Source organism: Oreochromis aureus, linkage group 14 (genome assembly GCF_013358895.1).
Source record: "Oreochromis aureus strain Israel breed Guangdong linkage group 14, ZZ_aureus, whole genome shotgun sequence".
In the NCBI taxonomy this organism is placed as follows: Eukaryota; Metazoa; Chordata; class Actinopteri; order Cichliformes; family Cichlidae; genus Oreochromis; species Oreochromis aureus.
The window spans coordinates 36148880-36163784 of record NC_052955.1 but is presented as its reverse complement, the minus strand read 5'-3'; the positions used below and the strand labels follow the sequence as shown (position 1 = coordinate 36163784).

The 14905-nt window shown below is 43.3% G+C and overlaps 1 protein-coding gene and 1 long non-coding RNA gene across 7 annotated transcripts in view; one reads left to right on the top strand and one right to left on the bottom strand.

Annotated features, from left to right (window-relative positions):
* The window catches only part of fat3a (FAT atypical cadherin 3a), a 215487-nt gene that overhangs the window by 167752 nt on the left and 32830 nt on the right, over positions 1-14905 (bottom strand). The window lies entirely within an intron of this gene.
* Positions 8496-9360, top strand: LOC120443623. Its single transcript, XR_005615542.1, has 2 exons — positions 8496-8708; positions 9204-9360. It is a non-coding gene; the product is annotated as an uncharacterized LOC120443623 (long non-coding RNA).

Genomic DNA, 14905 nt, shown 5'->3' with positions numbered 1-14905 from the left:
AAATGTCATGTTGTCATATCATTTTTTGATTGGTCGACATGGTGCATTTTTCCACCAACACGAACGGGCTGTTTTTTGTTTTTTGGGGGGTTTTTTTGGTCATAAGCAGAGAGTGCTTGCCAGTGCTGTCCTTAGACAGTAAACGTGACGAAGCTATTGAGGAAAAAACGCTGCGTATATATTGTTTATCATGACTCTGGTTTTACGTGGCCTATCAACACAATTTAAAAACTGGCATATATCACCTTGTTGCTTTGTCATCTTAAAGTGGTCATGTGATTGGCTTACCACGACTACTTAATTCTTCCTCAGTTAAACAGCAGCACTCATGCGATTGTTTTGCCCGTTAGCTCCAGGTGTTGTGCCAAAAAGTGATCGTTGGGCAGAAAGTGATTGCCGTCCGTGGGAGCGTGCGCAGCTGCTTAAAGCTGTATCGCCCAGATTACTTACGTAGACAGCTACTTCCATGCAACTGATATAAGGTGCAGTAAGCTAAACACAGCTTCAACCATCTGTTTGTTGAAAAATAGTAACGCGACCGCACCGCATTTTCTTGTTAGTAACGGTAACAGCATTGTAACGATAAAAATAGTAATTAGTTAGATTACTCGTTACAGAAAAAAGTAACGCCGTTATTCCCATCACTGAACATGACACGTACAAAGACTGATTTCTTTTCAAAACATCATCCTTTAATGAGCTTAATTGTAATGCATTAACCAATTCATACCTTTGTCAACACGTCTGTTATAAATGTTCCAAAAGAAATGCTGGAAAACGTGGCTTGTATTCTAAAGCACTTTACTGCTTTTCTGGTCTAATACAAACTGACTTTTGTATGCATGGTGCTTGTACTCACCCTCTGAAAGTGAGGAGCACATACATATTAGAGCTGGGCAATATGACCCAAAATTCATATCTCGATATTTTTTAGCTGGATGGCGATATAAGATATATATCTCGATATCTTTTTAAAGCCATAAAGTAAGAACAAAAAGAGAGTTCTTAGTCAAAGCTGTGTCCCAGATGTCACACAGGCAATTTTATTAACATACAGCATAGATGTACATGAAAAAAACTACTCAAAAATAAATTATGAGCATTTATTAAAGAATGATGCTCTATAAATAAAAGAAAACTATGTTGTTTTGTGCATAACAAAGAGCTCACAATTGTGCAGTCAAAATGTAAACTAAAAGACGCTGAGCATAATAACAAAGAGAGATTTCACAGCTGCTCTGTTCCCAACTTCTACTGCGTGACTGACAGCCTGGAGTTTGAAATCCGCTTCGTAACCATGTCTCTGAACAGGTGCCATTTATGGTTCTTATACACACAAAATATGGTAATATTACGTTGAAGCACAGTACGTATCACTCCGCGAGGCTCCTGCTTACGATAGCCGTAATGCTCCGACAATCCATCAAGCGGTGCGGCTTCGTAGCTTAGCAAAGTCGTACTAAAACATTTGACAGATTTTCGAGCGCCGTGTACCACATAAAATCGTTTCGAGGTCAGTAAACACAACCAGAATTCATACATAAGGCACACGGGATTATAAGGGACACTGTCGATTTTCAGAAAAATCAAAGGATTGATTTTAAGTGTGCCGTATTTTCCAAAAAATACGGTAATAATGACGGCCCGCTAGTATGCTCTACCAAAAATAGTGCTTTGTTGTGTATCTGACGGATGAAAGCTAAACCAGTTCCACACCACTGAAGTTGCAGCATTTTTACAAACCAATTCTGGTTCATCCGTTTCATTTAACGATCCACTTTCGCTCTTCTCGTTCTGCGTCGCCGCCATGTGCGTATGTAAACATAGGCACTGCGCATGCGCATTTTACCCATATTCTATCGCGATATTTCATTTTCCTATCGTTGCCCAAAATTACACCAGTATTACCGTGAACGGTATGATATGGCCCAGCCCTAGCTGAACATAATCTGGCTAATAACACAAGAGACGAGCTGACACAGGAAAAGCAGGGAGTGAAAACATTGATGTGGCAACATAACCTAAACGTGACAAAACTGAAAACACTGGGTCACCGACCCAGGAACCCTGACAGTACCCCCCCTTCAAAGGCCGGCACCCGACGGCCGAAAGAGAAAAAGACCAGAACAGGGAGGGTGGAGGGGGCCCAGGATGGAGGGACAGAGTCCAAACAGAGACAGTTCAGGTGGGCGGCCACGAGATGAGACAGTTCCGGTGGGCGGCCACGTAGCCGGCTGTGACGCTGGAGGCGATCTGGTGGGCGGCCGCTGAGCAGGTCCGGTGATCGACCACGCCGGCGTTGACGTCCAGAACGTGGCTTGGGCGACGGCGTGGCAGCCGCAGGACCAGGCGAAGCAGAAGCAGAGGCAGAAGCTGGACCAGGCGAAGGCAAATGCGACGGCGGGGCCGGACCAGGCGAAGCAGAAGCCGAAGCCGAGGCCGGACCAGGCGAAGCAGAAGCCGAATCCGAATCCGAGGCCGGACCAGGCGAAGCAGAAGCCGAAGCCGAGGCCGGACCAGGCGAAGCAGAAGCCGAAGCCGAGAGAGGCTGGACCAGGCGAAGCAGAAGCCGAAGCCGAGAGAGGCTGGACCAGGCGAAGCAGAAGCCGAAGCCGAGAGAGGCTGGACCAGGCGAAGCAGAAGCCGAAGCTGAAGCCGAATCCGAGGCCGGACCAGGCGAAGCAGAAGCCGGCGGTGACGGAGCAACAGCTGTAGAGCCAGCAGGCGCGGAAGCCCCTGGCTGGAGACAAGCTGGGCCAGCGGGCGCGGAGGCCTCTGGCTGGAGACAGGCCGGGCCAGCGGGCGCGGAGGCCCCTGGCTGAGGAGCAGGAGAGCTCACAGCTGGCTCTGCAGCTGTGGCTGCAGGTCCGGGAACTGAACAGGATGGTGGATGAGTGACTGGACCAGAGACTGATCAGGAAATCGGGCAACGGGGGACTGAACTACAGAGTACTGGATGACAGACTGAACTGACTGGACTACAGAAGACTGGACAACAGACTGGACAGACTGGAGGACGGGCGACTGGGAGACAGGAGGCGACTGGACCGACTGGACAGGAGCAGACAAGAGGGCAGGAGACTGCACTACAGGGGCCTGGAGGACAGGAGGAGACTGAACTACGGGCATGTGAACTGCCTGGAGTGGAAGCTGAACAGCAGGCGTGTGAACTGCCTGGAGTGGAAGCTGAACAGCAGGCGTGTGAACTGCCTGGAGTGGAAGCTGAACAGCAGGCGTGTGAACTGCCTGGAGTGGAAGCTGAACAGCAGGCGTGTGAACTGACTGGAGTGGAGATGCTAAGGGATGAACAGAGGTGGGCGAGGCTGACGACGGAGCTGTGGTTGGTGTGGCTAATGGCTGAGCTACAGACTGAGCTAGTGAGGGAGATAGAGCTACAGCCTGGGCTAGTAAAGCCGGTGCCTGAGCAGGGGACACTAGCCTGACCAGGGATAGAGCTAGTGCGTGAAAGGCTGGATCAGACGGTGGATGAAGTGGTGGACTGATGGGTAAGCAGGCTAGCTCTTCCGAGCCTCCAGAGCATGAGGGCACTGGCTGGAGAGCCTTGGCTGGGCCTCTGGGATGGTCAGGTTGGATTCTGGCTGCCCTCAGCCTAGGCACTGGGACAGGCACGGGAGGTGGCTGCACACCAGTCACCCCCACCCGAGAAACAGGAGCGGGTGTGGAGGTATACTGGGTCACAGCTGCCCTCGTCCTGGGAGCTGGCACAGGTGTTGGTGTAGGCTGACTGATAGGAGTGGAAATAATGACTGGGCGAGTGATACTGACAGGTCTATCGGGATTTATTCTGGTCCTTCTGCCACCACTATTTATAGTCTTTTAACAGTCTTTGGGGGAGCAGAGCAGAAGAAATCTTCCCAGTCCACTTCATCCTCTAGGAGGGAAACTCCCCATGAATCAGAAATGAGTCTATTGTGCGTTTTAAGTGAATTATCAGATGAGGGGTGTGGAAAACAGTCACTGGAACTCACCACCGGGAGTTGCTGAAAGTAGTCCATTTTATGGCGGCGTGTGCGCCGCTTTCTCCGGGAAGAGGAAGCGGGTGGGGTAGACAGCTGAGCCGCTGGCGCGGTAGCCTTCATTGAGCCGAGATGGGAGGTGTAGCCACTATGCCGTGGCGAGGCGGAAAGGCTGGAGAGTGAAGCAGCCGGCGGGCGAGCGAGGAGCGGAGTGGCGAGGAAGCGAGCGGCCGAAGCTTGGCCGGTGACGCCCACTCTCCGCGGCGAATGCTCCGATGCAGGAGGGGCGGCAGCAGGCGGAAGAACGCGGCGTCCCCAAGGCCCACCCAGAGCCAGACGAGTCCCCGCGAAGACGCGCTCTCTCTCTGCGAAGAGCCGCTGCTTCCCCTTAAGCTCCTCCGTCCAGCGAAGGAGCGCTGCCTCCTGCTGCTCGAAAAGTTACGAGTCCGCTGGGTCCACAACGCGGGGTCGTGTCATTCTGTCAGGATAGTGTCGTGGATGAGAGAAGGAGGACCCAAACGCTGGACTCACAGGTAGGTAGGTGAAGGTTGGTGTTTATTGTCAACGGAGTGAACAAACAGAACAGAAGTAGGTAGGATAGGGCTGGCTGGCTGGCTGGCTGGATGACTGAATGAATGAATGAATGAATGAATGAATGAATGAAGGACTGACTGACTGAACGCTGGCGGAAACGACAACATAACATCAATGACACGACAGTGAACGAGTGGAAACAGAGGACTTAAATACACAGACTGATGAGGATGATAATGAGAGACCGGTGAATACACAGCTGAACATAATCTGGCTAATAACACAAGAGACGAGCTGACACAGGAAAAGCAGGGAGTGAGAACATTGATGTGGCAACATAACCTAAACTTAACCTAAACGTGACAAAACTGAAAACACTGGGTCACCGACCCAGGAACCCTGACACAATGTATGAGCATGTAAAACACCAGGAACCTAGACCTTGGGTGTAAACTCTGAATGTGTGCATTTTACAGAGTCAAGTTACTGCGTTGCATTGATACCTTGTTAATGTTAATGTTAGTACCATAATGCTTATGTTAGTTTACCTGTCAGTAACAAGGTGTCATAGATGATGCTTGCAAAGAGAACACTTTATTATGTCAGATAAAAAGTGAAATGAAATAGTAAACCACTAAAATAGTAACCACACTAGTTTTTTCCTTGCATTAATCTTAGTGTTTATTCTGTAAATTAAACCTCTTCTACCTTACCTTAGGCAGTTAACCTGTGGGTTGGAGCACATCAGTAATTCCTTAATCAACTTAGAAAAACACTTCAACCACCATTAAATCCCTTTTCTTTTGGACTTGTATTTCTGTGCTTGTATTTTTCTAATTTTTAACTTTAAAATTCAACTTTATTCAACAAAAAGTTATCATCTAATTCAATGGTTAATGCCTTTTTTCACCCGTTTCAAAGTTTATAATGCGTGTGTATTGCATGGAATGTTGACAGAGTGTGTTGATTAACTGTCGGAGTGGAAGATTTAGAAAGAATTTTTTGTCTTTCAACTGCTGCTGTGTCCACGTTTTTCACTCTACAGCCATCATTTTATCCACAAAACGTAGCCACCATTGTTCGCTTTCATCCAGTGTTATTGTTATTGTGGTGCATATTATGGTTCTTTCATAAATCCCACCAAAGCACAGCCTCCTCCATCAAACTTCTCCATAGAGAACAATGTTAAAATGGCTCCCAAATTTTGTCTGAAAAGTCAGAATTGCAGGCTGTCTATACACTGTCACCCCTCTCATGATACATCCTGACCAAACTGGTATCATAAAAGGGAGGGAATCAATAAATACACCTAGATGGCTTAATTTGATATGCTACTGATGCAGTAAAAACACTGAAACCACAATACTGTTTCTAGATGTGGTAAAAGCATTTACTAGAGATAACCGGAAACTTTTATTTGCAACTTTACACAAATGTGGCTTTGAAAACTCTTTCACAAACTGGTTAAAATATTATATACCGTAAATCCCGGACTACAGAGCGCACATGATTAAAAGCCGCATGCTCTAATTGTAGAAAGAAAATCAATTTTATACTTGTACAGGCTGCACCGGATTTTAAGCCGTATGCGTTTCACTTGTAATATGAGATCTTTACACAGAAATATTACACGTGAGGATTGTTAACGTTTAATTTAATCCGTAATGTAACATAAACATGGTAACATAAACGTTATGGTAACATACAAAAATACATACTGCAAATGCTTTTTTTCCTCGAACAGCGCCTGTAACACGGCTACCTTTAAGTATACCTACATATCGGTGACACACAAATTACGTTGCTTATGGTTTTTTGACAGAACAGTGCACAAACAACATTACGTCTCTTAACAACCGGTAAAAATATATACCGTATATATACTACTTATCAATTTTATTGGTCTACTGTTACCAGGTAAAATGTTTTTGGCCGCATGAAAAAAAATATGCATTAGCCACACGTCCGTATAAGCCGCAGTGTTCACAGTGTGGGAAAAAAGTAGCGGCTTATGACCCGTAAACTACGGTAATTCCCCAAAAGCAAGTATCAGGACAAATGATCAAACATCCTCCACCCTCTGTCTCCAGTGGGGCACTAAGCAGGGCTGCCCACACTCCCCTTTACGGTTTGCAATTTTGATGGAACCACTAGCAGCAACAATTAGACAGGCTAGAGTGATTAAGGGCATAAATCGCAAGAATGTAGAACGTATATAAATCAGTCTTTATGCAGATGATGTGTTACTTTTTCTCCAACACTCACAAACCACTCACTCTGAGGTAATTGCATTAATAAACTCTTTCTCAAGAGTTTCAGATTATTCGATAAACTGGTTAAAATCTAGAGTTCTTCCGATTAATTGCTCCTTTCATAATTCTTTTTCTACCCCACTGCAATTTGGAAATATTAAATACTTAGATATTAATGTCTCTCCTAAGCTTGCAGATTTAACTAAATTAAACCACATCCCACTTTTAAAATAATGGTCTTACCAAGAATTAATCACAAGACTGGTTTAGGTCCCTGGAATAGTCCATTTCTAAATTTCTTTGGAAAGATAAACCCCTATGTATTAGCTTAAAAATCCTTCAAAGGACAAAGGATAAAGGTGATCTGCCTAATTTTCACCACGACTTCTTGGCCAACAGGCTACAATACATCTCAGGATGGTTAAAACGTACCCTCTTAGATGAGCACTTGCTACACGTAGAACAGGCACTATGTTATAATATTTTCAGACCTACCATTCATTAGGCCAAATATCAAACAACGTATGCTTTAAAAGCATCAATATCAGTTCTTCTCTGACAGCATGGTGGGAGTTTCTAAAAAAAAGTCAGTCAGTCTTCATTAATCCCATGCAAATGTACACCCATTTGCTACAACCCTGACATACTATAGAACAATAATATTATTAACTTTCCAGATTGGAGTTGTAACGGAATTAAATACTTGGAACATATATTTATAGGAACCTAGGGATTCCAGGTTCTGGGCGTGCTCTGCCTCTCTGCTGGCTGGGTCTGGGAGGCTTGAATGGTTGATGCGTTACTGAGGTTGTGGTTGCGTGTCTGGGAGTTGACTGAATGTTGTGGCGGGAGTAGTTTTTCCTCTGCGGTGGGGTCGGGTGGGCCCCCTGAGCTCTGTGGGAGTTGGTGGTGGTACTCCTGCTGTTGGCCCTGGTCTGGATGGGCCAGGGGCCCCTGCCTATGGTGGATTTTGAGGAACCGTGGTGCCCATGGGGGTCAGCGGTGGGAACTGGCTCCAGGGAGCGGGTACTTTGCCTGCCTGCCTTCCACATATAGCTTTGCAAAAATTGCATAAAAAGCATTTGCAGCAACAAAAACACAATATTCTAGAAACATGCTTTGCTGATCCAATCAGCTGTTCATAACACTTCCTACATTGGAATAGACGTCAGCGCGGACTATTGCATGACCGCCATTACCTGCCCGAAACCAGAAGTGACATCATTTTCGCGGAAAATATAGGGTTGTCTTTTTTTTACCTTCAGGGCCTTATAAGCCTATACTGGTGTTTTTAAAAGTCATGTTCAACTTTATGCTTCTCTGTATCATTTCTGGGATGCTTAGAACTCAAATTGCACTGTTGGAAATAGTTTATTTTGATGCACATGCTGTTTTTTTTTTTACAAATTTGCATTATAATATTTATTTTTGTTTTTCCTGTAGTACATTAAAAATGGTATATCTCAAAATTAAAACTATGAAGACACTCAAAATAAATTTCCTGTAGTTGGAAACTATTTTGTGCAACTTTTTTGTATTTACAGTTTTGAGGGATAAACTTCTTAAATTTCTCCAACCAGAAATATATGTAAAAAAAACAAAAATGATTTTCAATTTTTTTTGCAGTTTATTGCACTTTTTTGAAATGTATGTAGTTACTATGGACTTAATGCATACATATTATTAAAATTTGGGCTATAACGGTTGTATTGATGTATGTGTAACCCATATCAACTACTCCCTGTCAAATGACTCAAGCCAGCTGATTTGAGGCCCCTCTCCTGATTGGCTCCTTCCACGTCGCGGCAACTATGAATACGGCCGTGGAGGGATACTTCCGGGTTCGACTCCTGCTGTGGCTGTAAGCTTATGTCGTGTGGAACCGCGTTGGAAAACAAAGCGTTTTCTCCCCTAAATTCGTTTATAAAGTTGTATCACCTCAGCGGTAAGTGTTCTTAACATCTACTAATAACAACCTTTTAGTCGTCAGTAACCAGCCGGCCGTTTTCGCGATTAACAAATGACTTTGTTCGGCGGCGTTCCCACCGCGAGCAGAACTCCGGTTCAAAAACCGCTGTTTTTGAACACCTTTATTTCCTTAAGCACTTTAATGGGCTTACTTTGAAACAAAGTGCAATTAAATGATTATTGTTATGTGTTGCCTTGAATTCGGCTATGCTGTCTGTTAGACAGTTGTTTTTCTTTATTGTTATATTTGTTTGTAGCGAACGCTACTGGAATATATAGATTAAGCTACGTAGCCAAGATGATTACTAATTTAACTGTTGTACATTTGTGATTGATGATGATGATGATGATGATGATGATGATGATGATGATGATGATTTGCATTGTTATATAGACTTGCAGAAAAATGTATTTGTTTACCGGTAAACTGAATTGATTTTGATTTACTAATGGATATTTTTCTGGCCTACAGGTCAGGTTTTTTTTCCCTTTAAATTGATCTTCTTCATATTGAAGTGGCGAGCCGGTAGGACCATTCTTTGTTTTGTTTTTTTTCCCCCGCTTTGCCGTCTATGGATTACGGACATATTTTTTTTCCCCATTGTATGAAACTGGACCCTAAGGAGGAATACCTTAAAAAGTGAACTTTAAAAAGAAAAGGACCGAAAAGGACTCTTAACAAAAGGACTGTTGCACAGGAAATCACAGCAATTGATTTATTATTTATTACACAATTATTTGATTGTGGGCATTTATTTATGTTGTGTGTTGTATTGATTATTTTGGTCCATTTCCCCTTTTCCCCATTTATTCAATATATTTTTGGTACAGGATACTGCAGTCTTTGGTCTCATCATTCACACCATCTAGGCTCCATAAAGAACCATTTCTTCTGCGCGTCAGTCAATAAACTCGTCCATTGCAATAACACTAGCCCTTAAATAACTTTGCGTTACATATGGAAACTTGAAATGATCCCAAGAATGGCACTACAGCAGAGACTTGTTTCTATGGTATGTCTTAAAGGGTTAAACCTCACCTCTGGTGCTGGTGCCCACCTATCAATTTTAAATACATGTAGACATTGAGTGTTTTTCTGAGCGGGTATGCTGACACTGTTGTTGCATGGTGCAACTGTTGTTGTTGCACCATGCCCCTTCTGTGTTTTAAATGCACTTTGGAACAGCAGCATCACCGCACATGAGCAGGCGGAGTGAGGCATGGGGTCTTCTCTGTTCACCGTCTGGGTCAAGGGGCCAGGAAGAGGAGCTGGCTGTCTGGTCAGGGGTTGGGTTGGTCTCCTTCCCTGCTGCTGCGGGACCAGAGTGATCTGCTTGTCTCCACCCCAGAGTAAAGGGAACCATCTCCTGTGTCTGGGGGTGGATTGCCCCTCTAGGAGTGTTGGTGCCTGGACCTAGGAGTATAGAGTATATGGGGACTGTGAATGTGTGTATTGCGTTTATTTCTATGTTTTATGTTTTATTTATACAGCTCCAAGTCACAACAACAGTCATCTCAAGGTGCTTTATATTGTAAGGTAGACCCTACAAGAATACGTACACAGAAAAACCCAACAATCATAGCATCATACAAGCAAGCACTTTGGCGACAGCGGGAAGGAAAAACTCCCTTTTAACAGGAAGAAACCTCCAGGAGAACCAGCCTCAGGGAGGGGCGGCCATCTGCTGCAAACAAAGGGATACAGGACAAAAGACAGGGTGTAGAAGACTGTAGAAGACAGAATAAAGTATAATTAATGAGAAAGGTGGCTGAAGAAGAAATACTCAAGAAATACTTGGGAATTCCCCAGCAGCCTACCCCTTTTACAGCACAACTAAGGGAGGATTCAGGGTCACCTGATCCAGCCCTAACTATTTACTTTAGCAAAAAGGAAAGTTTTAAGCCTAATCTTAAATTAGAGATAGTGTCCATCTCCCAAATCACAGTGTCCTGGACACTATCCAAGTGCTCTCTCTGCTGTTTACTGATAATAAGTTGGAGGTAGTTGAGTGCTGATCTAACATTAGCGTCAGGAGCGATGTAAACAACTGTAACTATGGCTATGTTAGCTTGCAAGGTAGATAGAAGGGCCTGCTCTGAATGGACATGGCGTCTAAGTCTAGTGAGCAGTGACTTTTTAGAATTCTCCTGTTATGGCACCAGTTCTGAAGCGCATAAGTTCTGAACAAGAAGTTTTTGTTGCCAGGACTGTAACAAAAACTTCCCTTATCGGAGTTTTTGTTGCAGTCCTGGCAGTGTATGGTTAGCCCAGTAACTCCACTGAGGCATCAGTGATGTTTAGATGGAGCCATGATTCAGTTGGCTACATTCAGTAGACAACACTGCCGGACACAGCGGTTGTAGTAAATGTTGTGGGATCTGGCGTTTGTGAGAAAGATGGATGAAGTGGGGGGGTTTGTCTTGTTGTTTTCGTAGTTCTGCATCCCCACTTTTGTTTCCTCCACCCGCACCTTCTGCGCCGCTTGCTGTTCCCAACAATGTGGTCTCGCGCTGTGCTTGTTGGATACTTCCATTCTCGGTGCTATCTTAAAGATGGATGCCATCTCAGTATGGACGTAGCAAAGGTTATGTGTCAGTATATTGTAAGGTCAATGGAGCTTTGGAAAACAGAGCTTTGTAACTTCTGGCAGAATTTTGAAAAGCTTTGTTTGATTTTTTTCACTGGTGTAATAATGAGTTGTTTTTGCTATGTTTTGTTTTTTATTTTAATGACTTTACTGGATGCCGAAGGCGGGATTTTTTGCCCTCTGATTTATGTGGAAGTGAAATAGCTACTTATTGCTTGACTTTTTAAAGTCAAGTTTTATCAGCCTGTTAGTGTATTTCTTCACATTACACTCCTGGCAATGAATAGTCTCCACCAGCTGATTGTGCCTTGCCTGGAGCAAGGCCTGTATTCTTGGAGGACTAACAGAGAAAATGACTGGGTTTCAGAGCAGATAAAAGAGGATCAGTGGCCCTATTCTCATGTGGAATGTGAGGTTTTTGGACAAGTTTGGGGAGCTCGTTAAGACTGACCAATACATTGAGTGTGGTTTGAGGTCCATGAAGTTCTGCAAAAATAGAGTGAGACATGAACCTAGAACTTTGTGGCAGACAGGGACAGCAGCATGAAGAAATATAAGAAGATGAATTGCAGTAGCTATGAGGAGAAGCGTAGTACTGCTGGAGCAGTTTTCCAAGAGAGGAAATAAAATATTCACAGTTGGTGTAAAGTCATGAAGATCAACAGTGAGAGTTTCAGTTATAGTTCTTTATCTTACTGCTGCTTTTGATACTGTTGACCATAACATTCTTATTCAAGGGCTTCATGTTGGTTTAACAGGTCAGGTTCTGGACTGGCTCTCAAGATTTCTAACGGGTAGAAGTTTTTATGTTTCAGTTAGCAGCTTTAAATCTGCACAAATCAAAATTCAATCAGGGGTTCCGCAAAGTCTGCCCTTGGTCCATTACTATTTAACCTGTATCCATTTAGCCTGGAGAAATAGTTTGTTGCTTTAGAAGAAAGCCCTCCGCAAAGCCAGAACATCTTACTATTCATCACTGATTGAAGAAAATAAGAACAACCCTAGGTTTCTCTTCAGCACTGTAGCCAGGCTGACAAAAAGTCAGAGTACTGTTGAGCCAACCCTCCCTTTAATGTTAACCAGTAATGTCTTGATGCATTCTCAACCATCCAGGAAAGTAAATCTCCAAAAGTTGAATCTGTTCATCTGGACGTAGCGTTTTGTGGGAGAAACGTTTCGTCACTCATCCAAGTGACTTCTTCAGTCTCATCATAATTATGCAAATTCTCATGACCATTGATCAACAATCACTGACCAAAACCCACAGATCAGAGAACACTGATCAATGGCCATGAGTACCATTCACAGAGAGTTGGGGAATGGCTGCAATCACAGCATTGTAAGATGGCGAAAGATGTACCCTTAGGCCCTCTCCTCGATTCAGAGATGGTCTTTCCCTTTTCACGTAAATGGCCTCCTTGACTCCGCGCTCAAACCAGCGTTCTTCCCTGGGAAGAACGCTTTCACGTAAATGGAAATTTACGTGAAAAGGGAAAGACCATCTCTGAATCGAGGAGGGGGCCTAAGGGTACATCTTTCGCCATCTTACAATGCTGTGATTGCAGCCATTCCCCAACTCTCTGTGAATGGTACTCATGGCCATTGATCAGTGTTCTTTGATCAGTGGGTTTTGGTCAGTGATTGTTGATCAATGGTCATGGGAATTTGCATAATTATGATTAAGGAACTGACCTCACAGCCCATTGTTCCTTCAGTGGGCTGGTTTCAGTCATTATGCAAATGTACTGTTTATAAGGTTTGGGGAAACCTGCAGTCAGCTGAGACTGAAGAAGTCACTTGGATGAGTGACGAAACGTTTCTCCCACAAAACGCTACGTCCAGATGAACAGATTCAACTTTTGGAGAGTTAACCAGTAATGATTTCATGAACTTCTTCACAAATAAAATTTTAATCATTAGAGAAAAAATTACCAATAATCATCCCACAGATGTAATATCATCTACAGCTACTTTCAGTACCATTGATATTCATTTAGACTCTTTTCCTCCAATCGATCTTTCTGAGTTAACTTCAATAATTACTTCCTCCAAACCATCAATGTGTCTTTTAGACCCAATTCCTACAAAACTGCTCAAAGAAGTCCTGCCATTAATTAATGCTTCAATCTTAAATATGATCAACCTATCCTATCTCTAATAATCGGATATGTACCACAGGCCTTCAGGCTGGCAGTAGTTAAACCTTTACTTAAAAAGCCATCCCTAGACCCAGCTGTCTTAGCTAATTATAGGCCAATCTCCAACCTTCCTTTCATATCAAAAATCCTTGAAAGAGTAGTTGTCAAACAGTTAACAGATCATCTGCAGAGGAATGGCTTATTTGAAGAGTTTCAGTCAGGTTTCAGAGCCCATCACTGCACAGAAACAGCTTTAGTGACGGTTACAAATGATCTTCTTATGGCCTCTGACAGTGGACTCATCTCTGTGCTTGTCCTGCTAGACCTTAGTGCAGCGTTCGCTACTGGTGACCACAATATTCTATTAGCTCGATTAGAGCATGCTATAGGTATCACAGGTACTGCGCTGCAGGCTTACTTGCTGTTCCTAGAGTTTTTAGAAGTAGAATGGTAGGGAGAGCCTTCAGTTTTCAGGCCCCTCTTCTGTGGAACCAACTCCTAGTTTGGATTCGGGAGACAGACACTATCTCTACTTTCAAGATTAGGCTTAAAACTTTCCTTTTTGGTAAAGCATATAGTTAGGGCTGGACCAGGTAACTCTGAATCCTCCCTTAGTTGTGCTGCAATAGACACAGGCTGCCGGGGGATTCCCATGATGCATTCAGTTTTTCCTCTCCAGTCACCTTTCTCACTCACTATGTGTTAATAGACCTCTCTGCATTGAATCATACCTGTTATTGTGTGGATGCTTTATGCATCCACACTATTGAGTTCCTGTTTCTCTTTATTCTTTATACTTTATTATTCTAGTTGCCACTTTTTGTACGTTTTTTGGCACTTAACTACTTTAACAATTTTCAGCCGATTTTCACCGTTCAAATTTTAAACTATTCTGCTATTTCTGCTAATGATGGCTATGACTTTTGGTATTTTATGCTATTATACTTTTTAAAATATTAAGCTTTTATGCTTTTTTTTGTCCCATTGAAATGAATGGAAAACTTCCACAATTCTGCTAAAACTTGCTTGTTTTTGAAACTTAACTACATTCTCATACTTTCGCCTAGAACAACCATTCAAACTTTAAAATGTTCACAAATTATTGGGCTATTCATTAATGATTCAGCTTTTTCATATCTGTTACCGTTTTCATCTTATCCTCTTTAAGTTTTGAGTTTCATTTTGTGATTTTTCAGAAAATACATGCGTTGTTATGGTTGCTATGCACTTGGCTTCCAGTGTGCCACTGTAGGTTTCGCAGTCTTCTCTTCATGTCCGAACAACTTCTTGCTACTTCCTCAATTTTCACTCAACTTCCACAAATTATACATCAAAACGTAGGTATTTTTGCTGGCTTTCAGAAAATGTCACTATCATTGTTGTGGGATTTATAGAATTTTGGCAAATCTCCTCAGACCAACACAAAGTCTCAAAAATCCCCATAGAAA